At 38.2% G+C, this 20,057-nt stretch overlaps 1 long non-coding RNA gene across 1 annotated transcript in view; it reads right to left on the minus strand.

The window, feature by feature from the left end:
- Window positions 1–13,751: 13,751 nt before the first annotated feature.
- LOC132537733 (uncharacterized) overlaps window positions 13,752–20,057 on the minus strand; it is a 43,989-nt gene continuing 37,683 nt past the window's right edge. The window contains exon 2 of the long non-coding RNA XR_009549189.1: window positions 13,752–13,962. This is a non-coding gene — a long non-coding RNA (uncharacterized LOC132537733). The remainder of the gene's footprint in view (window positions 13,963–20,057) is intronic.

The following is a 20,057-nucleotide window of genomic DNA, read 5'->3' on the forward strand; positions in this document are numbered from 1 at the left end:
GGTTCAGTTTACTAAGAAAAAGTAGGTAGTATTGTGGAGTAAGTGCAGATTTATTATCAGCCAGGATTTTCTAGAGCCTCTCCCCAGGCAGATTACTTCCTTTTTTGTGCTAATGAATGCCTTGTACACTAGCTCCCCCTCCCCCACCCATATCTTTGACACTCTCATGTCACCTCCTGTCATCTTCATCTACCTGTTATCTCCTTCCTCTCCTTTCTTTTTTTTTTTTATATGTTTTCCTTTCCTTTCTTTTTCTTTTCTATTCTTCATCTTCTTCTTCCTTTTATTTATTTATTTTTGGTTTTGTGCCTTTAAGTTATCTATGGGGCTCAGTGTCAGCCGTGCAAACCCACTGTTCCAGGTGGCCATTTTTTCCCCATTTTATTTGATAGGGCAGAGAGAAGTTGAGAGAAGAGGGGGGAGATAGAAAGGGAGAGAGAAACAGAGACACCTGCAGACCTGCTTTACCACTGTGAAGCATGTCCCCTGCAGGTGGGGGAGTCAAAGGCTCAAACCCAGATCCTTGTGTACCGGGTTCTTGTGCTTAGTCCTATGTGCACTTAGCTGGGTGTGCGACTGCTTGACCCTTCTCTTCTCCTTAGGGATTTCTTTCTCAGTTAAGCCTGGCTTTGCTTCCCAATGCAAGAGACTTACTCTTTTTCTGTTCAGATCTCCAGAAGGACAGTGTCAAGGTCTTTAGTGCCTGATGAAGTGGAGAGATAAGAATATGAGAATGAATGAATTTCACTTATCTTCTACACAAAACGAAAGAAAGTCACCCTGCCCTGCCTCCTCTGAAGACTGGAGTAGGTATTAAATCCGATCTATAGACAATGGCAAATGGGTTTGAAAAAATAAAATAGTTTTATTTTGTTTTTATTTAAAAAACCCTCTGGCATTTTCTATTTTTGAGACCCTTCTGTGCTCAGGAGTTAAGGTCTCAAACATAAGTCAATAATAAGAATGTTGATAGAATATTTAGAAGTTGACTTAAAATAAAATTAGACTGGAGGAAGAAGACAGACGTTTTTGGCAGTGAGAAAAAAAATAAATGTTAAAATAATAAGCGCAAGCATGAGATTTTGGCATGGATTGCTGAGCAAAACTGTCAGTTAATTCAGTAAATATGTGTTTCCTTCTGACACGTGCACTGTGTTCTTTTGGGGGTACTTATGCTGGCAGGGGCTTAGTCATGAACTGTTTATTATGATCTAAAAACAAACCAAGGCAGGTGTAAAATGCAGTCACCTAATTAGGGAAGCACAAATAATCCCCCATTGGCAGAGCCTCCTGCCTGCCTGATTCAGGCTCATGTCAAGCCTCACCAAAGACACCTGGAGGTGGTCTATTTACCATGGGAGCCAGGTGACCCTCCTAGCTTGCACAGCAGACAGACCCACTGACTTGTTAAAATACACTCATTATTCCATAATTCCAAAAGTGAGAACATATGGGGGCTGTTTTCTTTGTGTTTCTGCTTCAAAAACAAAGTAAATGGAACTGAACAGCAGATTCTACCATTTTCATCATCTGCAAATGGTCCACAAAGTTCAACCAAATGGATTCAAATCAAAACTGCTTAATTCCCTGCCTGGCTCATAACACTTAATCAACCCTTTCCATCCTGCTCTGTGTGTCTGTGGTTCCTACCCCATAACAGAGTTATGGTTATGTCTACAAAGATGAACACAGCTAAAGCAGCAGTGAACTATCCCGAGGAGCAGGAAAATAAAAAAGAAAAAAGAAAAAATAAACAGCTAGCTTGAAAAAAAAAATAAGAAAAGATGAAAGCCAAATAATAGTATCCAATGGAATACTTCCATACTTCCCCACAGACAGATCAACACCATTGTTATTATTATTCAAAATTCTGGTCAACATGCCTTTGCAATATACAAAATTGTGACGATGGGATATCTTTTCTAAATAGGTCGTAGTAGCCTCTCCAGTCTTCTTGTCTTTTTATTCCTTAATGACTCAAAGGAGAAATACATGTGACCCACAGACATGGGAGGAAATTCACCTTTCACTCATTTAATTTCGTCTCCTGGGTTATCTCTGGGACTTGGTGCTGGTACTACGAATCCATTGCTCCTGATGACCATTTTTTTCCATTTTATTGCATAGGACAGAGAGAAATTGAAAGAGGAGGGGAAGATAGAGAGGGGGAGACACCTGCAGACCTGCTTCATCACTTGTGAAGATCCCCACTGAAGGTGGGTATTGGTTTGCATCAAGGGGGAGAGAGAAGAGACCAGGAATTGTTGGTGGTTCCGGGAACACACATCTTTATGCAAGTGGGCGCCTCAGAGTTGGGTAAGAGCACAGCCGCCTCCCACTATGCGCAGCATCCCTTCTCTGGGTCAGATCGCAGAGGAGAACAGGGGAGCAAGAGAGAGAAAGCAGAAGCAGGAGGGTTTTTATGGGAGAAATTCCGCAAGTGGCAAGTCAGGACCAGATTGGCTATAAAAGGGGGGTGGAGAAAGCAAAGCACTCTGGGAAGGTAGAAAGCTTCTGTAGCCATGGTTGCTAGGGTTTCAGCTCTCATGGGAACAGGCGATACCCTGAGGGGGTAATGTGGTGGCAGAGGAGTAATTTTTAAAACAAAGCATTAGATTTATATGTAAATAACAAGACTCGCATGGAAATATGGTAGTTTGTGGACCTGCCTAATTCCACCACATCTGTACAATATCTCAACAGGTGGGGAGCCAGGGATTTGAACCTGGATCCTTACACGGGTCCTTGCACTTAGTACTACTTATGACTAACTGGATGGACCACTGTCTGGTGCCCTTGAAGGTCATTTTTCACATGCTTAATTCTCTTCCTTCAAGCATTCTCATTGTGTACAAAGGACTCGCTGCCAATGTGTTCTCCCACAATGTAAAGTTGACCCTCCTACACACAGCTCTAAGACCAGAAGACAGCTATTGTGTAAGTGAACAGACAGGCTCTGTTCCGATTCATGGCTTGGCCACCATGCATTTTCCATGGATTTCCCTTTGTTTTTACTCATGCCATCTTTCTTTTGCCATACACCAAGGAAGAACAGTTTTCACCATCTCTCTCTCTCTCTCTTTGTGTGTGTGTGTGTGTGTGTGTGTTGCATAAACAGGGCCAGTTGTGTTGGGACTATGTGTAAGCCTGATAGAGCTTAGAGAGAACCACCCCCGTCCCTGGATGGAGGTCTGAGAAGATAACCTCTTGGTAAGTCTCTCTCAACCGAGGTGAACATAAGGGGGGAAACTCAGACTTGGTTCTTTCCTTCTTGACTCTCAGGCCCACAGAAACCCCAATACTTCCCTCCATTAACTGCAGGGCACATGGCCACAGATTCACTTATTCAAAGTCACCTTCTGATCACAGAAGAACACACCTTCTCACACACTTCATCACACACCTCAGACCCCAGACAAGAGAAATTCCAAACTATATGGCTTTTTGATATCCATCTTCTCTCTGTCTCACCCTACAGGTTTAACCCCTATGCTTCTCTCAGATACCTTTGGATAATTAAGTTGCTTGCGTCATGGAGAATAACTGTCTTGTATCTCATCAATTCCTGTCATACCAGCCCCCTACCCTAGGGGTATGCTGACTGTTAAGAAACCTGTAATTTCTGACATATTTCAACAATAATTTCCTTCATTGCTTTTCTATTTAACTCATGCCCACTTTGCTAATAAATGGATTCTAGGATTCTAGACATGCTAAGAGTCGCCTGGTGTCTTTTACTTCATGTCACCCCTGTTATGAGCAAGAAAAAACCAGTCCGTTACCTTTCCCCTGGAGATCACCCCGCCAGAGAGAGACCCCGACACAGTTGTATGTAGAAAGTGGAGAACAGACAGATGGTTTGGGGAAATGTCTGCTGCCCCATCATGAAGACCTGGAGACCCAAGTCTTGCACAGCAATACTTTAATTTGAACAACAAATGAACAAACAGAAGAGATCAAGGGAAGAGATGAATGAACATTTCTTAAAATAATTTTCATGTCAAAGGTTTTTTATATTAATTATTTATTTTATTAAATAGAAATAAAGAGAAATTTAGAGGGCAGAGGGAGATAGAGAAGGTAAGAGTCAGAGAGATTTGCTTGCAGCCCTGCCTTACACTGCTTGTTCACTGCAGTATGTGCACTAAACTAGGCACACCACTCCTTGGCCACAGTGAATGAATATGTTTTGTATCTGTTCTACTATTTTTTAATTATTTTTTTAAAAATTTTGTTTATTCATGAAAATAGGAGAGAGATAGAGAGGGAGAAGCGGACATCACTCTGGTACATGTGCTGCCGGGGATTGAACTCAGGACCTCGTGCTTGAGAATCCAACACTTTACTCACTGAGCCACCTCCTGGACAACTGTTCTACTATTTCTACTTACACTACTAACTCTTATTTTTTGCTTTGTTTTAGATGGAGGCCTAGAGGAGAGAGACAGAGAAAGAGAGAGAGAGAGAGAGAGAGAGAGAAATGGGAGAGAATGAAAGAGAGAGAGAGAATCACACAGCACTGAAGCTTCATGCCATGGAAGTAGGACTTTAACCTGGGTCTCACATGGCAAAGCTGGGTATTATCCAAGTGAGCTGTTTCACTGACCCACATTCATCATTAACTCTCAGTGAAATATTTTGCCCCTGTCTCTAAAACAAAACCTACTATATTTCCATCAGTTTTCTCTCAACTTCTTTGTCAAATATGAGTATCCCTGAGATTTTAGATTTGTTGATGTCTACCTTACTGGAGACCTTTTTTTCTAGGCAACTTGATTGGTCATGCAAAATAAAATAAACAAAAAACAACAAAAAGCTGACCAGTTGATTTTCGGGTAGGTACTACACTAAGCCCTCACAGACAAACATAGCTGCCAATCACCAAACTGTTTCCCTCCTCAAGCTCTAAAACATTTGCATGGGTTTCGTCAGCCAGTTTCCACACAGTGACAGGAATAAAATACCTTCAAGGTGGAAGACAACAAGACAGTGCTATCAAATTTAGGGTGCTTGAAGAAAAAAAAAATCTACGTTACAGCTAGTTTTCCACTAGACAAATATGACTTTCATTTTTCGTGTTGTTCCATAGCTGAATATTTGAAGGCACATTTTCTTATTTGAATAATAATCCAGAAAAAATAGCATTAGAATACTAGCAGAGTCATATTTTAGTTTAATCTATGTTTCCCTCTAATACTGTAATATCAACATCCTTTGGGAAGCTTATGTATTTTAGGACAAGTTAGCATACCGAAAATAGTGTTTTCATTATGGGAATTTCATATTGCTTCATGATTGCATGCCAAATTATCTTTTAATAGGCATCAATAGAGCAAAAGGTGTAAATGAACACTGTACACCACATCATGTTCAGATTATGCCTTAAAAGGAGGACATGATAGCTGAGCATTGTTAAAAATTAGAGTTTCTTTTTTTTATTTGATTTTTATTTATAAAGTGGAAATATTGAAATTTTTGGACATTTAATTCAATAGCCTAAGGCTTCATTTCTCCAAATGTCCACAGACAGCTACTGATGACAAAAAGTAACAACAATGCTTCCCCTTGTTTGAAAAGGGAACTCTGTCTCTACTGTGTCTCAAGACACATTTCTTTATCTCTGAACCAAAAGCATTCAAGAACAAAAACAAAGAACGACAACAGTAAAAAAAAAAAAAAAAAAAAAAAACAATAATAAAGGGTCAAATCAGAGTGCATAAGAAAGAAGAGAAAGACAGGGTAGATGTTCGCACCAGCTAGCACACTTAAGATTCCAGTTGTTAAATCCACTTGTGGGAATCTATTTCATCTCTAAAATGAAAACTGTTCTTGACAGGAAAAAATAAATACATTAATGCCACGAAGCCCACTGGACTTTTTGCCTGTGCCTTGAACTATTGATACATGCAGATCAGTGACATGGGATGGAAATGAAGTTCCACTTTTCCAAAAGTGAAATTTTTAAATATTTTTATTTGTTTACTGTTGGATAGAGATGGAGAGAAATTGAGAGGGGAGGGAGATATAGGAAGGGAGAGAGACAGACATCGACATACCTGCTTCACTACTTGTGAAGCTCTCCCCCTGCAGGTGGGGAACAGGGACTTGAACTTGAGTCCTTGTGCACTGCAATGTGTGCATTTAACCAAATGAACCACTGCCTGGCCTCCCCAAAAGTGAATTTCCAAGAGATCATTTTACATATCTTCTGTACCTCAGACCTGGTTGAGGGCACAATGCTTACACCCAACGAAGATGTCACACCCTAATTTCTAGAACCTGCATCTATTTCCATGGAAAGGGGTGGAGAAGGCAGGGATGGCTGCATATGTGATGCCAGTAAGAATTTTGAGGTCAGGGAATTCTCTTGAATGATCTAGAAGGTAGAATTCAATCAAAGCTGTCCACATCAAAAAAAAAAAAAAAAAAAGGAAGACCAGAGTCAGAGAAGGTGTGGCGATGGATTCAGAAACAGGAAGACTTAAACATTAACCAAGAGATGCTGAAAACCTCTAAGTAAAAATAATAAAAATAAGTAAGCAGGCAGATTCTAGAACCTTTTGAAGGCACACAACCCCACTTTCCTGTGGCAACCAGAGACATCTTGAGTGATTCCACATACCCCCAGAGGAAGTGATGAATGCATTGAGCAAAGTATCCTAAAGACTGTTTTCATGATGTTACAGATGTGGAAAATGAGAGAGAGAGAGAGAGAGAGAGAGAGAGAGTGAGTGTAGGGTTCCTAGGAGACTGTAAGTCATGAAGGACACATTTTAGTAGGTCACCTGCCACCCTGTCATGTGAAAGGGTGCAGGAGTAGGGGGGCAGCTGGTGGTGCAGCCATTAAGTTTTATTATAGTCAGTATAGTATACTATACTATTTACCCTACTGTACTATATAGTATGCTATACTATATACTACACTATATATTATACTATACTATATACCATACTGTACTATATAGTGTACTATATTGTACACCACACTATATATTATACTATGCTATATACCATACTGTACTATATAGTGTACTATATTATACACCACACTATATTATACCATACTATATACCATACTGTACTATATAGTATGCTATATTATATACTACACTATATATTATACTATACTATATACCATACTGTACTATATAGTGTACTATATTATACACTACACTATAATATACTATATACCATACTGTATTATATAGTATACTATATTATATACTACACTATATATTATAATATACTATATACCATACTGTACTATATAGTATACTATATTATGCACTACACTATATATTATACTATAATATTTACCACACTATACTATATAGTATACTATATTATACACTACACTATATTATAATATATTATATAACATACTGTACTATATAGTATATTATATTATACACTACTGTTGGGAACATGGGGCATGCTGACTGTTAAGAAAGCTGTAATTTCTGACATATTTCAACAATAATTACCTCCATTGCTTTTCTATTTAACTCATGTCCACTTTGCTAATAAATGGACTCTAGGATTCTGGGATTCTAGGACTCAGATTCTAGGCACACTAAGAGTCCCCTGGTGTCTTTTACTTTGTGTCACCCTTGTCGTGAGCGAGAAAGAACCAGCCCATTACCTTTTCCCTGGAGACCACCCCGCCAGAGAGAGAGACCCCAAAATCTGGCGCCCATAGCGTGGGGCAGAATTTCCAGACCCCAAAAGAAAAATCAGCCCATCAGGCATTGTGTGCTTCACCCCGTTGAAAAAAATGCTGGGCCAACCGTAGAGGATCGGGATCGTGACTCCAGGAAATCAAGAAGCAGTACCAAAGTACATCGGAAGGTAACCCCAAGGCTCTCGTTTGAGTCCCTGTGATCTTTCTCTCCAGGGAAGCTCGTGGAGTGGACGCAGAGAAGGAACCTCAGCAGATCAGAACCCTGGCCAGGCTCTGAGAAACTGAGTTCTTCCCCTGTTTAATCTTAATGAGTCTGACCTAATTTTTCCTCTTCCACTTTTGTGGCATTTTGTTCTATACCCTCTCCTAATTTCTGAGTCAATCAGATATTAAAGTGGCCCTAGGCATGGTCTTAAAACTGCTATTTACTGCTTAAAAGAAAAAACGCAAAAGATAAAGCTTTTTTCTTCTGCTCAGCCAGAGCTCTCAGAAAGTGTTAAACCAATTCTGAGTGAGATCTTATCTGGCTAGCAAGCTATTCTTTAAAGAAAGAAAGAAATCAATCAAACAAGACATTCTCTTTAACTTAAAAATTGTTAATGAGAGAACCAGCACACACTTTTGATAGAAATTTAATGATTTGTTTCTTTAAAACTCTAAAATGTACCTTAGCCCAGAAAAGAAACTCCCAAAATTTTTTCTCTGCGCGTGGCGGTAAACTAAGCCTGTCTGTTCCATTTGCACAGCCAATCACATCATAGAGCTCCACAGATTGGCAAAGACTTCAGTCAATCATTCCTCTAGCCACCCCGCACCTCCTGGGGGCGGGGCAGGGGGAGTGGCTGTGAGCCAGAAATTCAAAAACCGCTTTTCAAAGGAAAAATTTTCTTTTCAACAAAAAGGTCTGTTTTAAGTCTGTGTGCTAACCTTGTTTTCACTAATGTGTGTTAACCCTCTAAAATAACTAGATTTTGTTTTATGTTTTAGAGAAGATTTAGTTAAGCTGAATGTGATTTTAAAGATCCCGACTTGTAGAATTGGCACACCTTTACCAGACTAAAATATAAGACAGTTTCATCCTTCTGATAGCTAATATCAGCATCAATTCATTAGTTAGAGATTTTCTGAGATCTCTAGGTGTGGTAAGACACCTCTGCAGTCTCTCTTGTGAGAATTATAAATCTTACCAGCACCCCAATACCAACTGCCACTGTTTATAACAAATTCCACATTTGGACTGACTTTCTAACAACCCAGTCTGGGTAGAGCAGTGGCCTTGCCAGGAAAAAAGGGTTAAACATGGTATTCCTAGCCTGATAAAAAATTTTTTATTTGGAAGATGTGATTTAACAAAATTATTTAGTGTAAAATTGTCATCTAAAAGAAATGTAACAGTAAAAATTTATTTTTGAACATTTAAGCTCTGAGGTTTATCTTAGCTTTTTAAGTAAAAGATCAATTAAGTTGTGTACCCACCCTTATTTATAGCTGTCCTAAGGGTGTGATAAGCTTTGTGATAAGAAAAGATCCTAACAAACTAAGTTTAAAATTGTTTAAGTAATTAAAAAAAATAGTAAGCATTTTATCATGTCAACACATTAAGTATTGACTTTCTATAACATACTGGTATATTTTAACAAAGAGCCTTCTAAAATCATATGAAGGAACTCAAGCCAATTCTAACCATTAAATTTCTAACTTCTACATGTTATCTCTCTTAAGTAAATAATTACAGGTACAATCTACACATGAAGAACTGACTGCTCATATGGTAAGATTTAAAACTAAACATTTTTCTTTTTTTATCTATGAGTGTGTGATGACTCCTAAAGTCACTCATATCCTAAAATTTTTCTCTCATTTTTTTACAAGCCTCTTAAAATTTTAATGCTTGACCTGCCATAGTGAGAGCACTATACTGGCTCCTGCATTGTTTAATTAAGATCCTGCTATTCAGAATTTTAAGATTAATCCCCATTGATAAAAGCCAATGCTCTCTGGGAAATTGATGTAACTCACCTGCCCATGTTTGGTAAACAAATTTTTTTTTTTCTCAATTGGTACTTTTTCTAAATTTATGTGGGCTACAGCTCAAACAGAAAAAAGCTCAAAAACCTTATGAGCCATATGCTGCTGTTTTGCTTCAATAGATATATACATTCCATGTATTTTTGTTTCCTTTAGAAAATTAAAAGCTCAATTAATAAAAAAGAAGGGGAATGCACCCCGCAGTATTCAGTTGGCTAAAGTGTCAAAGAAGTAACTATACTAAACCTTCTTAATATTGACAAAAATTCGAAATGTCCATTTATTATATCTCATTGACAAAGCCACCCACTTTTCAAATCATAGAGACATTTTTTTTTTCTTTTTTCTTTTTTCAACGCTGGATGTCCATGTTTGTTTTCCTTTTATTATGGTGGATGCCATTATTGCTCTTGCAAAATCTAGAGTCCCTGTTGGCAAGTCCTTACCATAAAGGACACCATGCCAGTATATACTCCAGCTAACCTCACCAGCCTACCCAAGTCTCTCTCTGCTGACCTACCACCTCTCACTTTAATTCCTCTTTATACAGAAACAATTGGTTCTGATTTCATTCTTACATGTTTATTGACCTCTTCTTTTACTTCCAATGTTCCTTGATGTTCAAGGAACCTCACCTTGACTTCTAATGTGTATGCACCTCCTCTATTTGTGTTTTGGTGCAACACCACCCTATATTTTCATGTCAATTCTTCTCTACCTGGTCCTTGCCTCCTAGTTTTGCTTATTCCACAGCTGACTGTCTATGAAGAAGAAGAATTTCATCAGTTGGTGCTGACGACCATCAGAGGACCAGACGTGCTGTTTCTTCCCCTGGACATCACATCGACTGACTGCTTCCCTTAGAATTGCTGGTAGACTTTGGAACAATCTCTCTATGCTGCTGGACGCACTGAAAATCAGCTTCAGCAGTCCATTTGACTTCACCTCGAATAGCTTGGAGCCTCTCCAGAGACAGATGAACTCCCTTGCCAAGGTGGTACTCCAGAACAGCCATGGTTTGGACTTGATTTATGCTAAATAGTGCGATCTTTATCTAGAAAAATGTTGTTTCTTTTGTAAATGAAATTAGATTTGTAAAACCTAAATGTTAATATCTAGCATAAATTTAGCCATGATATTAGGAATTCCTTTTCCTCTTTTGGTACTAACTCCTGGTTTTCTTTTCCTTTAACTGCTTGGCTTCTGCCTCTCCTAAGCCCTTTGCTAGCTAGTGCAGTCCTACTGCAATTCCTCAAGAAACACATACATGACATTACACATGTTACAGTACAAAGGGTCTCAGTTTACCCTTACACTCATATTCCTTTAGAGGAAAGAAATGCTCTAACTGACATTGATCCATAAACACTGTTCATTAATTAAAGTAATTAGGAGGAGATGTTAGGAACATGTGTAGGCCTGATAGTGCTTAGGGAGAACCACACCATCTTTGGATGGAGGTCTGAGAAGATAACCTCTTGGTAAGTCTCTCTCAACCGAGGTGAGCATAAGGGGGGAAACTCAGACTTGGTTCTTTCCTTCTTGACTCTCAGGCCCACAGAAACCCCAGTACGTCCGTCCATTAACTGCAGGCCACATGGCCACAGATTCACTTATTCAAAGTCACCTTCTGATCACAGAAAAACACACCTTATTACATACTTCATCACACACCTCAGACCCCAGACAAGAGAAATTCCAAACTATATGGCTTTTTGATATTCATCTTCTCTCTGTCTCACCCTTCTGGTTTAACCCCTAAGCTTCTCTCAAATACCTTTGGATAATTAAGTTGCTTGTGTCATGGAAAATAACTGTCTTGTATCTCATCAATTCCTGTCATACCAGCCCCCTACCTTAGGGGCATGCTGACTGTTAAGAAAGCTGTAATTTCTGACATATTTCCACAATAATTACCTCCATTGCTTTTCTATTTAACTCATGTCCACTTTGCTAATAAACAGACTCTAGGATTCTGGGATTCTAGGACTCAGATTCTAGGCACGCTAAGAGTCCCCTGGTGTCTTTTACTTTGTGTCACCCCTGTCGTGAGCAAGAAAGAACCAGCCCATTACCTTTCCCCTGGAGATCACCCCGCCAGAGAGAGAGAGAGATACCCCAAAACACTACACTATATTATAATATACTATATACCATACTGGACTACATAGTATACTATATTATACACTACACTATATTATAATATACTATATACCATACTGTACTACATAGTATACTATATTAAAAACTACACTATATTTTATACTATACTATATATCATACTGTATTATATAGTATACTATATCATACACTACACTATATATTATACTATACTATATGCTATACTATATACTATCCCATATACTATACTGTATATTATACTATATACTATCCCATATACTATACTGTATAATATACTCTACTGCATATACTATAGATTATACTATACTATATACTGTACCATATACTACACTATATACTATACTATATATTATACTATATACTACCCCATATACTATACTGTATATTATATATATACTATATATTATACTACACTATATACTATACCGTATGTTATACCATGCTATAAACTATATCATATACTATACTATATACTATCCTATGTGTTATACCATATACTATATACTGTACTACATGCTATACCATATACTATACCATATACTATACTATATACTATACTATGTGCTAAATGCTAAATACTAAATACTATACTACATACTTTATTAAAACTAAATACTATACTATATATTATACTATACTATATATAATACTATACACTATAATATATACTATATCATATACTATACTATAAATTATACTATACTATATAGCATAACATATACTATACTATATACTATCTATTATACTATACTATATACTATCTACTATACTATACTATATACTATCTATTATACTATACTATATGCTATTATACTACACTATATGCTATCTATTATACTATACTATATACTATCTATTATACTATACTATATACTATCTATTATACTATACTATATACTATTATACTATACTATATACTATCTATTATACTATACTATATACTATTATACTATATACTATTATACTATACTATATACTATCTATTATACTATACTATATACTATCTATTATACTATACTGTATACTATCTATTATACTATACTATATACTATCTATTATACTATCTACTATATATTATACTATTCTATATATACTATGCCATATACTATACTAAATACTATATCATATACTAGACTATATAATGTATTATATACTTGACTACATATTATACTATACTATAGAGTATACCATATACTATACTATATACTATCCTATATACTGTACTATATACTATACCATATACTATACTATATATCATACTATAACATACACTATACTATATACTATACAATAAACTATATTATATACTGTATGTTATACTATACTATATATTACATTATACTATACTATATATTATACTAAACTATATACTATACAATACTATATGCTGTACTATTATATAGTATACCATATACTATACTATACTCACTACACTACACTACACCATACTATACTATACAATAAACTACATTATATATGTATATTATACTATACTATACAATAAACTATATTATATACTGTATATTATACTATACTATACAATAAACTATATTATATACTGTATACTATACTATACAATAAACTATATTATCTACTGTATACTATACTATACCATACTATACCATACCATACTCACTATACTATGTCGGGTTCCTCGAGGAACGGGCCAGCCTGGCTCCCACATCACCGCCCGGTCTGTTGGCCACCAGAGTCAGACGGAGACCAGGGAATCTCAAGCCAGCAGGGTGAGCAGGGGTGAGCAGGGATGAGCAGGGGTGAGCAGGGGTGAGCTCTCTGAGCAGTCTTACAGTGCATGGTGGCAGCGGATGGTGCAACAAACCACCCAGGGCACCGTGGCAGTGGAGGGGACACTTTATTGTTGCAGTTACAGGTTTGTTTGTTTTTTTATATTTATTTCATTTATTTATTCCCTTTTGTTGTTTTATTGTTGTAGTTATTATTGTTGTTGTCGTTGTTGGATACGACAGAGAGAAATGGAGAGAGGAGACGAAGACAGAGAGGAGGAGAGAAAGACAGACACCTGCAGACCTGCTTCACCGCCTGTGAAGCGACTCCCCTGCAGGTGGGGAGCCGGGGTTCGAACCGGGATCCTTAGGCAGGTCCTTGTGCTTTGCGCCACCTGCGCTTAACCCGCTGCGCTACAGCCCGACTCCCCAGTTACAGGTTTTAAAAAGGGGTATCTGTTCAGAGGAAGTAGGCAGTGAAACTAATATCTCCTTATAAGGAAAGAGAGAGCAAGGCAAGGGGAAGGTATAGAGGGTGATGCTGGAACGGGAAATAGAAACTTAAAGAAGGTGAAGCCTAAGGGGGTGGCAGGATGGGGGGTGAGGTGTTGCGATGAGACTGATAGGCGGGTTGGAATTCCTCGAGTACTCTGGCCTGGCTTGCTCAACAACAACAGCTGACATGCCAGTGGGAGGCTGACAGACAGACTTCCAGGGGTTCAACCGTCCATGCTCAGCCTCGCACTAGACCCACAATACTATACTATATGCTATGCTGTGCTGTGTTGTGCTGTGCTGTGCCGTGCCGTGCCGTGCCGTGCCATGCCATGCCATGCCATGCTATGCTATATGCTATGCTGTGCTATGCCATGCCATGCCATGCCATGCCATGCCATGCTGTGCTATGCCATGCCATGCCATGCCATGCCATGCTATGCTATATGCTATGCTGTGCTATGCCATGCCATGCCATGCCATGCCATGCCATGCTATGCTATGCTATACTTACACATATTACTATACTCAAAGACCCAGGTTTGAGTCCTAGCTTCTACCTGCAAAGGGGATGCTTCACGAGCTATAGAGCAAGTCTGTAGGTATTTCTCTTTCTCCCTCTGTATCTCTCTTATTCCTCTAAATTTCTCTTCACCCTTTCAAATAAAATAAGAGAAGGAAGGAAATAACTATCTGTGTGAGTGCTGAATTCATAGTGGAGACACCAAACCCCAACAATAACCCTGGTGGCAATGAGAAAAGAAAAAAATGGTAGAAAGGAAGGAAGGAAGGAAGGAAGGAAGGAAGGAAGGAAGGAAGGAAGGAAAGAAGGAAGGAAGAAAGAGGAAGGAGGGAGGAAGGGAAGGACTGAAGAAAAGAGAGATAATTCTTATTTTTTAGAGAGATAATTCTTGACTCCTATGTCCCTAGTCTCATTTTCTTGTACTGTTTTCTTGAATTACATTTTCTCAGAAAAGTCTTTGTGACCTTTTTATTTCAAATTGCAAATACCTCCTCTGGTTAAAGACCTGTCTATTAAGATCAAACTATTAATAATACTCAGGTTCTGCCCTTTTAAGTCATTAATTTATTCTCTGCATAGTACTCACTCTCTTGTGACAGACAGTACAGTTGTCTTATTACTGAAAGGGAGATACTGAATTTGTATTAGACATAAAACTAAAATGGGTGTGTTTCAGGTGTGTTTGTGGGGATGGATCTATCTGCCTACACCCATGTTCAGTGGAGAAGCATTTACAGAAGCCAGAAATCCCACCTTCTGCACCCCATAAAAGATTTTGGTCCATGCTCCCAGAGAGGAAGAAATGATATGGAATATGACCAGAGGGTTCTAAACTCCAATTTCATCAGGACCCACATAGAGAAGAGAAAAAAGGGAGGGGGGTTTGGAAGTAGTAATAGGTGTATGTGTGACTTGGGAAAGGAGAAAAGATGGGACCTAAACAAAAGGGCAAATATATAGAAACATAGACAGATACTTGTAGAAATAATAGTTAACCATATCTACAACCTTAGGAGAACTGCTGTAGCTTCCAATGGAAGACATGGGAATTCAAAACTCTGGTGGTGTTAATGGTGTAGAATTATACTCCCGTTATCTTGTAATTTTTAAATCAACATTAAATCACTAATAATTTTTTAAAAGAATGAAAGGTTTAAATCTGTTATGTTTATTGATATTCCCTGGTTCTCAGATCATAGTTTGAGGCCTCAGAGATACTCAATAAATACTGTAGAATTAAGCAAGCAAAGCCATTATTCTATGTATTCCGTATAAGCAATTATTCTCTTTTCTGTTTGAAGAGAAAAATTAAATCGCAGAATATTGCTAAATTACATTGCACTTACTAATAAATGTTTCAGAGGAATAACTAAATAATTGCAGTGAAACAACTTATGAAAATATGGTGCACTCAATACAGAGACTTAGGTTGCATTTTATAAATCCAAGGGCTGTAATGAATAAATGTGCTATATGTTTTCACTTTGAATAATATCTTATGTTCTTATACATATATATTGTGAACTTTATATTTCTAGTGTGTAAAATAAATAGCTCAAGGGTTTTCATGCTTCTCAAGAGAAGAAAAGAGCCAATGCATCTGAAATATACAGAGTTGGGGATCGAACTCAGGACCTCATGCCTGCAGGTTATATCCAAGGCTGCTGTCTTATCTCCCCCAGCTGCTCTAAAATTACATCCTGGAACTTCACCTCTCCAGAGCTCTGCCCCACTAGAGAAATACAGCAACAGGCTGAGAGTATGGATCAACCTGCCAACACCCTTGCCCAGCAGAGAAGCAGTTATAGAAGCCAGACCTTTCACCTTTTGCACCCAATAATGACCCTAGGTCCATGCTCCAAAGGGGATAAAGAATAGGAAAGCTTTCAAGGGAGAGGAGTGGATACCAAGTTCTGGTATTGGTAATTGTACCCCTCTTATCCAATGGTTTTGTCAATATTTCCATTTTATAAATACATTTAAAAATATGACTGAATTTAGAGAGGAATATTCTTTTTTTTAAAGTTTTTATTTATAAAGTGGGAACACTGAAAAGACCATAGGATCAGAGGAAGTTAATTCCACATAATTCCCACCACTGGAATTCCATATACCATTCCCTCCCCTGATAGCTTTCCTATTCTTTAACCCTCTAGGGTCATGGATCCAGAGTCATTATGGGGTACAGAAGGTGGTAGTTCTAACTTCTGTAATTGCTTCCCTACTGAACATGGGAACTGACAGGTTGATCCACACTCCCAGCCTATCTCTCACTTTCCCTAGTGGAGCAGAGATCTGGGGAGGTGGTGCTCCAGGACACATGGTGGGCCATCTGCCCTGGAAAATTCAGTTGGCATCATGGTAGCATCTTGAACCTGGAGACTGAAAAAGAGTTAAGATATAAATCCAAGCAATTTGTTGACTAATCATGGTCCTAAAGGCAAGAATATTACAGATGAAGATTTGGGGTCTCTGTTTTGGAAAAAGCTAGGAGGACTATTTTAGGTCTATTCCAAGGGACCCATGACCTAACTAGTTTTTGCCTGCGCTTGACATCTTATATGAAAATGACCTATGCTATTGTCTGGGGGGATGGTGTCATAGTTAGGAAAAGGACAAAAAAGCTGGATCATGGAAGAGAGTAGCTCCCAAATATGGAAAGATGATATTAATATTGTTAACTGTAAACCCCATTGACCTGATCTGGGGTCCATGTTCAGCACAGGAGCCTATGTAACCTCTGCATCCCTGTAGGTCTGAGCTCACATTCCATGGTCACAGCTAGGAACATTCCAGGCTGTGCTAATTTCAGGATCCATCATCCCTAGGTGATAGGCAGAGTATGTTATCCAACCTCCCTTCGGATAATGGAACATTTTCTAGTATTGTTGATCCATATTGAGGACGAAGTTGTATAGGGGCCCACAGAGGAGTCCATTATGTTGTTCCTGATGGAGATGACCAGTGACAGTGGTGAGAGGGATCTGTTCAAAGTCTAGGCCCATCATGTCTGTGTGAGAATTCTTTTATCTTCTTCTACATTTTCCAATAAATTATTACTCTATTTTTTTTCTTTTTTTCCTTTCTGGTAGTAAAGTCAACAGCTACATTTTCTTTTTGAAATGGCTAAGTGAAAAATTACAAATGCTACTAGAATTCCTGAATTCCCTGGGCAAATGACTTCCCTAAGGTGTCCCCAAACCTGTCCTCTCCAGAGCCTTAGTCCCACTAGGGAAAGATAAAAACAGGCTGGGGGTGTGGACAGACCTGTCAATGCCCACATATAGCAGAGAAGCAATTACAGAAGTCAGACCTTCACCTTCTGTCCCCCAAAATGAATACCCATACTTTCAATTAGGTAAATGTTAAGGGAAGATGAACAAAGGACTCTGTACCTCAATTCCACTAGGACCAGAAACACTGGTCGCCAGATATCTCTATTCTTATACCATCCGTGAAAGGGAGGATAATCTGGAAAACAACAGAGGAAGCCAGGCACTGTTTTGCTTATCTAAGAGGGAAGAGAAAAAAGGAAGGATGATAGATCATATAGATATATGATAGATAATAGGTAGATTGATGATATAGGTAGATAGATAGATAGATAGATAAAGAGATAGAGAGATGGCAGATGATGATGATAGATGATAGATTTTATATATAGTCAACCCATCTCTGTGACCTTGGGAGAATTGCAGTTTCTGTTGAAGAAGGATGAGTATATAGAACTCTGGTGGTGAGAATGTTGTAGAATTCTGCTGTCTTAGAATTCTGTAAATTCCTATTAAGTCATTAATATTCTTTTCAAGGCAAGGGGAATTTCAAAGAATCTGACACCTGATCTTATCAGTTGACTCTGCTTTTAGGAATGCTACTTGAAAGATAAAGGTGAATTGAATCTCTTCTTTGACCTTGAACATGCAGCCTTCTATTGGCAGAGGAAAGGTATACACAGAAAATGCCATTTGCAATTGAAAGCATTCCTGGTTCTACTGCTCACAGATCTGGATGCAGAGTTTACATTCTTAATCATTAGATTTTGAAGAATATATTATTATTTAAGCTTACTCCATTAGTTATTTACTAAATTATTTCATTTCTTCCTAAAACACAAGTTGTCACTTAAAAAGAATATAAAGTTTTCCAATGTATTTTTCTCTTTACTGGATCCCAAGTTTGTTTCTGATATTAAATACCACTGTGCTAACTTGTCATAACGTTCACTGACATTAATATTCATGTCTGTATCTATTATTTCTCATAAACACAAATTCTCCAGGAAAGAGAAAAGCAAAGCAATACATACATTTTCTGCCCTCCTGGATGCTTAATGTCAGAGGTCAGTGTTCTAGTCATTAAAATCAGAGAAACTTCCTCTGTAATCTATCTCAGTGATCTGAACATACCAGAAGAATCTTGTTCTCATAGAAAACCTTTTCTTCATATATTCAATAAGTCCCTCTTATATAAGGTGGCTGATAGCTAAGCAAACATTTACTTGAACCACTATCTTGACATTTTAATACAAAATAAATCACATTATAATCAGCCCAAGAACATTTTCTGTATTTGTCTAAAGGGAAGATGATTTCTTATTCAAGTAACTTAACTCAAAAGCCTAGTGGACTGATGTTTGCAGGAGAGAAGGGGCTTCTATCTCACTTACTGAAGTCATGTCTTCATAAAGATAGTGGATTCTTTGCAGTTTGATTACGAGTTACAGGGTTTGCTTTCAATTCCTAGTTCCTGAAATAATATTTAAGGAGGTAGATCTTATGCCTCAGGCAATGTGACTCACGAACTTAAGGAGATACAAGTCAGGAAAACAATAATACAACAACAGGTTCAGTTCCTGTTGGGTGTTTGACTCAAGGTTGAATTACTGCTGCATGGAATTGTTCCATGTTAGAAACCTGCTTTTATTTATTTTTCAGACCCAAGGCTCAATAATTTCATAGTTTTCACTATGGAAGTGTATGAAGATTGTTTCTGTTAGTGGAATTAAGGATCTGGGTCAGAAAGCAGTAGGGGAGAAGAAGAAAGGAAGGCAGGCAACACTACAAAGCTTGGTAAGCCCACACTTGTTAGGCAAGGCGCCTGACCTCCCAAGCAAGGGAAATTAGCTCAGCTGGACCCTCCTGAAGGAATATGGGGGGCCAGAGGAGGAATTGAGCACAAAGAAATTCTATTTTAAGTGTGGGTCCATAAAAGATGTGGGGTAGAGGTACTGAATCTCTATTTTAAATATATATTATTGGGAGTGAGTCAGGCGGTAGCACAGCGGGTTGAGAGCAGGTGGTGCAAAGCGCAAAGACTGTCATAAGGATCCTAGTTCAAGCCCCCGGCTCCCCACCTGCAGGGGAGTCGCTTCACAGGCGGTGAAGCAGGTCTGCAGGTGTCTATCTTTCTCTCCCCCCCTCTGTCTTCCTCTCCTCTCTCCATT

This window comes from Erinaceus europaeus, chromosome 3 (assembly GCF_950295315.1).
Source record: "Erinaceus europaeus chromosome 3, mEriEur2.1, whole genome shotgun sequence".
NCBI lineage: Eukaryota > Metazoa > Chordata > Mammalia > Eulipotyphla > Erinaceidae > Erinaceus > Erinaceus europaeus.